Raw genomic sequence first — 7,646 nt, forward strand, 5'->3', positions numbered from 1 at the left:
CGGCGTCCGTCGTCTTATGGTCTACGGCGACTCAGATTTGGTGGTTAATCAAGTGATGAAGGAATGGGATGTCAGGAGATCAGCCATGATAGGTTATTGCAATGCAGTGAGAAAGTTGGAGAAGAGGTTTGAATGTTTGGACCTCCACCATGTGCCCCGACTGAAAAATCAAGCTGCAGATGAGCTGGCCAAGATAGGTTCCGAGAGAGAAGCTATTCCCCGAAATGTGTTTATGGAACATATCCATTCACCTTCGATTCAGGAAGACCCTTTCACCGAAGAGTCACCACAGCCCAAGAGCGCCACGGATCCGACTGAAGTCGAAATCCCAGACGTGGTCGACTTAACCATGGAGGTTTTGGTCATTACGCCCGACTGGACAGTGCCATACATTGCATACATCCTTAGGAAGGAACTCCCAGAGGATGAAGAAGAGGCTCGACAGATCGTCCGACGGTCTAAAGCCTTCACTGTGATAAGGGGACAGTTGTTCAAGGAAAGTGTAACTGGAGCCTGCCAGAAGTGCATCACGCTAGAAGAAGGCCGAATGATCCTCAACGATATTCACTAGGGGACCTGTGGTCACCATGCGTCCTCTCGGACCATCGGAGCCAAAGCATATCGAGCCGGGTTTTATTGGCCACACGCCAACGAGATGGCAAAGGAAATAGTGGCCACGTGTGAAGGTTGTCAGTTTTATTCCAACATGTCCCACAAACCTGCATCAGCTCTGAAGACTATTCCACTCTCTGGCCTTTCGCCGTTTGGAGACTGGACATGGTTGGACCCTTGAGGACAGGCAGGAGTGGATTTACTCATGTGCTGGTAGCAGTCGACAAGTTCACCAAATGGATCGAGGCCAAGCCCATCAAGAGCCTTGAATCAAGCACAGCCGTGAGTTTCATCAGAGAGCTTATATTTAGATATGGCGTCCCACACAGCATCATCACAGACAACGGCTCGAATTTCGATTCGGAAGAGTTCAAAGCTTTTTGTGCCTCCCAAGGCACGAGGGTCGATTACGCTCCAGTCGCCCATCCCCAGTCGAATGGATAGGTGGAACAAGCGAATGGATTGATTCTCAAAGGACTGAAGCCTCGATTAATGCGTGACCTCAAGCACGCGGCAGGGGCTTGGGTCAACGAACTTCCATCGGTGCTTTGAGGACTGAGGACAACCCCCAATCGGTCGACTGGACGGACTCCATTCTTTCTAGTCTACGGAGCCGAAGCCGTTTTGCCGAGCGATTTGCTCCACAACGCTCCCCGAGTCGAACTCTTCTCAGAAGAAGAGGCAGAGCAAGCTCGACAAGATGCAGTCGACCTCTAGGAGGAAGAAAGAGAGATGGCCTTGATCCGGTCGACCATTTATCAGCAAGACTTACGTCGATTCCATGCCAAGAACGTAAGGGGTCGTGCGTTCCAGGAGGGGGACTAAGTCCTCCGAGTGGATCAGCAAGAGCCACACAAGCTCGCCCCCGCTTGGGAAGGCCCTTTCTTCATCACCAAGGTGCTCCACAATGGAGCATGCCACCTCTTCAATGTCGAACACAACAAAGATGAGCCACGCGCCTGGAATGCGGATCTGCTCCGCCCTTTCTATTCTTAGATGTTTTAGACCGATCATATGTAATAAGGAATTCCTTTTAGCTTGACTATCAAAAGACATAATTTGCTCCTTCCGAATGGTTGTTTTTTGTTTCTTTTGTGTACATTACCTTAGCCATGAATCTGCTTCTCTTGAAGCAAATCGATAAAAATCCTACCGAGTGATGAGTCCTCCTCTCACTCGAAGGCTTAGCTGCAGCTCAGTGCTCGCCTAAGTGTTAAAAATCCTACCAAGTGATGAGTCTACCTCTCACTCGGAGGCTTAGCTGCAGCTCAGTGCTCGCCTAAGTGTTAAAAATCCTACTGAATGATGAGTCCGCCTCTCACTCGGGGGCTTAGCTGCAGCCCAGTGCTCTCCTAAGTGTTAAAAATCCTATCGAGTGATGAGTCCGCCTCTCACTCGGAGGCTTAGTTGCAGCTTAGTGCTCGCCTAAGTGTTAAAAATCCTACCGAGTGATGAGTCTTCCTCTCACTCAGAGGCTTAACTGCAGCCCAGTGCTCGCCTAAGTGTTGAAAATCCTACCGAGTGATGAGTCTGCCTCTCACACGGGGGCTTAGCTGCAGCCCAGTGCTCGCCTAAGTGTTAAAAATCCTAACGAGTGATGAGTCTACTGTTGGAAATATGCCCTAGAGGCAATAATAAATTGATTATTATTATATTTCCTTGTTCATGATAATCGTTTATTATCCATGCTATAATTGTATTGATAGGAAACTCAGATACATGTGTGGATACATAGACAACACCATGTCCCTAGTAAGCCTCTAGTTGACTAGCTCGTTGATCAATAGATGGTCACGGTTTCCTGACCATGGACATTGGATGTCGTTGATAACGGGATCACATCATTAGGAGAATGATGTGATGGACAGGACCCAATCCTAAGCCTAGCACAAAGATCGTGTAGTTCGTATGCTAAAGCTTTTCTAATGTCAAGTATCTTTTCCTTAGACCATGAGATCGTGTAACTCCCGGATACCGTAGGAATGCTTTGGGTGTATCAAACGTCACAACGTAACTGGGTGGCTATAAAGGTGCATTACAGGTATCTCCGAAAGTATCTGTTGGGTTAGCACGAATCGAGACTGGGATTTGTCACTCCGTGTAAACGGAGAGGTATCTCTGGGCCCACTCGGTAGGACATCATCATAATGTGCACAATGTGATCAAGGAGTTGATCATGGGATGATGTGTTACGGAACAAGTAAAAGAGACTTGCCGGTAACGAGATTGAACAAGGTATCGGGATACCGACGATCGAATCTCGGGCAAGTATCGTACCGATAGACAAAGGGAATTGTATACGGGATTGATTAAGTCCTTGACATCGTGGTTCATCCGATGAGATCATCGTGGAACATGTGGGAGCCAACATGGGTATCCAGATCCCGTTGTTGGTTATTGACCGGAGAGTCATCTCGGTCATGTCTGCATGTCTCCCGAACCCGTAGGGTCTACACACTTAAGGTTCGGTGACGCTAGGGTTATAGAGATATTAGTATGCGGTAACCCGAAAGTTGTTCGGAGTCTCGGATGAGATCCCGGACATCACAAGGAGTTCCGGAATGGTCCGGAGGAAAAGAATTATATATAGGAAGTGCTATTTCGGCCATCGGGACAAGTTTCGGGGTCATCGGTATTGTACCGGGACCACCGGAAGGGTCCCGGGGGTCCACCGGGTGGGGCCACCTGCCCCGGGGGGCCACATGGGCTGTAGAGGGTGTGCCTTGGCTTATATGGGCCAAGGGCACCAGCCCCAAGAGGCCCATGCGCCAAGAGAAGAGAAAAAGGGGAGAGTCCTAAAAGGGGAAGGCACCTCCGAGGTGCCTTGGGGAGGATGGACTCCTCCCCCCCCCCCTTGGCCGCACCCTTCCTTGGAGGAAGGGGCAAGGGCTGCGCCTCCCCCTCTCCCTTGGACCTATATATAGTGGGGAAAAGGAGGAGCAAACCAACCTGAGTCCCTGGCGCCTCCCTCCCTCCCGTGACACCTCCTCCTCTCCCGTAGGTGCTTGGCGAAGCTCTGCAGGATTGCCACGCTCCTCTATCACCACCACGCCGTTGTGCTGCTGTTGGATGGAGTCTTCCTCAACCTCTCCCTCCTCCTTGCTGGATCAAGGCGTGGGGGACGTCTCCGTTCCGTACGTGTGTTGAACGCGGAGGTGCCGTCCGTTCGGCACTAGGATCATCGGTGATCTGAATCACGACGAGTACGACTCCATCAACCCCGTTCTCTTGAACGCTTCCGCTTAGCAATCTACAAGGGTATGTAGATGCACTCTCCTTCCCCTCGTTGTTGGTTTCTCCATAGATAGATCTTGGTGACATGTAGGAAAATTTTGAATTTCTGCTACGTTCCCCAACAGTGGCATCATGAGCTAGGTCTATTGCGTAGATTCTTTGCACGAGTAGAACACAAAGTAGTTGTGCGCGTTGATGTTGTTCAATATTCTTACCGTTACTAGTCCAATCTTGTTTCAACGGTATTGTGGGATGAAGCGGCCCGGACCGACCTTACACGTACTCTTACGTGAGACAGGTTCCACCGACTGACATGCACTTGGTGCATAAGGTGGCTAGCGGGTGCCAGTCTCTCCCACTTTAGTCAGAACAGATTCGATGAAAAGGGTCCTTATGAAGGGTAAATAGCAATTGGCATATCACGTTGTGGTTTTGCGTAGGTAAGAAATGTTCTTGCTAGAAACCCATAGCAGCCACGTAAAACATGCAAACAACAATTATTGGACGTCTAACTTGTTTTTGCAGGGTATGCTATGTGATGTGATATGGCCAAAAGGATGTGATGAATGATATATGTGATGTATGAGATTGATCATGTTCTTGTAATAGGAATCGCGACTTGCATGTCGATGACGTGACAAGATGATCATGGAGCCCCAAGATGGAGATCAATGGAGCTATATGATATTGGCCATATCATGTCACTACTATATAATTGCATGTGATGTTTATTATGTTTATGCATCTTGTTTACTTAGAACGACGATAGTAAATAAGATGATCCCTTACAACAATTTCAAGAAGTGTTCTCCCCTAACTGTGCACCGTTGCTACAGTTCGTCGCTTTGAAGCACCACGTGATGATCGGGTGTGATAGATCCTTACGTTCACATACAACGGGTGTAAGACAGACTTACACATGCAATACACTTAGGGTTAACTTGACGAGCCTAGCATGTACAGACATGGCCTCGGAACACGGAGACCAAAAGGTCGAGCATGAGTCGTATAGTAGATACGATCAACATGAAGATGTTCACCGATGATGACTAGTCCGTCTCACGTGATGATCGGACACGGCCTAGTTGACTCGGATCATGTAATCACTTAGATGACTAGAGGGATGTCTATCTGAGTGGGAGTTCATAAGATGAACTTAATTATCTGAACATAGTCAAAAGATCTTTGCAAATTATGTCGTAAGCTCGCGCTTTAGTTCCACTGTTTAGATATGTTCCTAGAGAAAATATAGTTGAAAGTTGAAAGTAGCGATTATGCGGACAGTAGAAAGCTTATGTCCTTAATGCACCGCTCAGTGTGCTGAACCCCAAACGTCGTCTGTGGATGTTGCGAACATCGGACATACACGTTTTGATAACTACGTGATAGTTCAGTTAAACGGTTTAGAGTTGAGGCACCAAAGACGTTTTCGAAATGTCGCGAAACATATGAGATGTTTTGAGGGCTGAAATTGGGATTTCAGGCTCGTGCCCACGTCAAGAGGTATAAGACCTCCAACGATTTTCTTAGCCTACAAACTAAGGAGAAAAGCTCAATTGTTGTGCTTGTGCTCAGATTGTCTGAGTACAACAATCGCTTGAATCGAGTGGGAGTTGACCTTCCATATGAGATAGTGATGTTTCTCCAAAGTCATTGCCACCAAGCCGCTAGAGCTTTGTGATGAACTATAACATATCAGGGATAGATATGATGATCCTTGAGGTATTCACGATGTTTGACACCGCGAAAGTAGAAATCAAGAAGGAGCATCAATTGTTGATGGTTGGTGAAACCACTAGTTTCAAGAAGGGCAAGGGCAAGAAGGGATACTTCATGAAACGGCAAATCAGCTGCTGCTCTAGTGAAGAAACCCAAGGTTGAACCCATACTCGAGACTAAGTGCTTCTATTATAAGGGGAACAGCCACTGGAGCAGAATTACCCTAGATACTTGGTAGATGAGAAGGCTGGCAAGGTCGATAGAAGTATATTGGATATACATTATGTTAATGTGTACTTTACTAGTACTCCTAGTAGCACCAGGGTATTAGATACCGGTTCGGTTGCTAAGTGTTAGTAACTCGAAATAAAAGAGCTACGGAATAAACGGAGACTAGCTAAAGGTGAGCTGACGATATGTGTTGGAAGTGTTTCCAAGTTTGATGTGATCAAACAACGCACACTCCCTCTACCGTCAAGATTAGTATTAAACCTGAATGATTGTCATTTGGTGTTTGCGTTGAGCATAGACATGATTGGATTATGTCTATCGCAATACGGTTATTCATTTAAGGAGAATAATGGTTACTCTATTTATTTGAATAATACCTTCAGTGGTCTTGCACCTAAAAATGGTTTATTGAATCTCGATCGTAGTGATACACATTTTCATGCCAAAAGATAGTAATGATAGTACCACTTACTGGTGGCACTGCCATGTAAGTCATATTGGTATAAAACGCATGAAGAAGCTCCATGTTGATGGATCTTTGGACTCACTCGTTTTTGAAAAGTTTGAGACATGCAAACCATGTCTATTAGTGTATACGCATGAAGAAACTCCATGCAGATGGATCGTTTGGACCCACTTGATTTTGAATCACTTGAGACATGCAAATCATACCACATGGGCAAGATGACTGAAAGCCTCGGTTTCAGTAAAATGGAACTAGAAAGCAACTTGTTGGAAGTAATACATTTTGATGTGTGCAGTCCAATGAGTGCTGAGGCGTGTAGTGGATATCGTTATGTTCTTACTTCATAGATGATTTGAGTAGATGTTGAGTATATTTTATGAATCTCGAGTCTGAATTATTGAAAGGTTCAAGTAATTTCAGGGTGAAGTTGAAAGATTGTCGTAACAAGAGGATAAAATATCTATGATATGATCACAGAGATGAATATCTGAATTACGAGTTTGGCACAGAATTAAGACATTGTGGAAATTGTTTCATAACTAATACAGCCTGGAACACCATAGTGTGATGGTGTGTCCGAACATCATAACTACACCCTATTGGATATGATGCATACCATGATGTCTCTTATCGAATTACCACGATAGTTTATGGGTTAGGCATTAGAGACAACCACATTCACTTTAAATAGGGCACCACGTAATTCCGATGAGATGACACCGTATGAACTATGGTTTAGAGAAACCTAAGCTGTCATTTATTAAAAGTTTGGGGCTGCAACGGTTATGTGGAAAAGTTTCAGGTTGATAAGCTCGAACCCAAAGCGGATAAATGCATCTTCATAGGACACCCAAAACAGTTGGGTATACCTCCTATCTCAGATCCAAAAGCAATAAGGGATTGTTTCTAGAATCGGGTCCTTTCTCGAGGAAAAGTTTCTCTCGAAAGAATTGAGTGGGAGGATGGTGGAGACTTGATAAGGTTATTGAACCGTCACTTCAACTAGTGTATAGCAGGGCACAAAGAGTTGTTCCTGTGGCACCTACACCAATTGAAGTAGAAGCTTATGATAGTGATCATGGAACTTCAGATCAAGTCACTACCAAACCTCGTGGGATGACAAGGATGCGTACTACATCAGAGTGGTACGTAATCCTGTCTTGGAAGTCATGTTGCTAGACAACAATGAACCTACGAGCTATGGAGAAGCGATGGTGGGCCCAAATTCCGACAAATGGTTAAGAAACCATAAAATCCGAGAGAGGATCCATGTATGAAAACAAAGTGTAGACTTTGGAAGAACTACTTGATGGTCGTAAGGCCATTGAGATAAATGGATCTTTAAGAAGAAGACGGACGTGGATGGTAATGTCACCATCTATGA

Source organism: Triticum dicoccoides, chromosome 5B (genome assembly GCF_002162155.2).
Source record: "Triticum dicoccoides isolate Atlit2015 ecotype Zavitan chromosome 5B, WEW_v2.0, whole genome shotgun sequence".
Taxonomy (NCBI): domain Eukaryota; kingdom Viridiplantae; phylum Streptophyta; class Magnoliopsida; order Poales; family Poaceae; genus Triticum; species Triticum dicoccoides.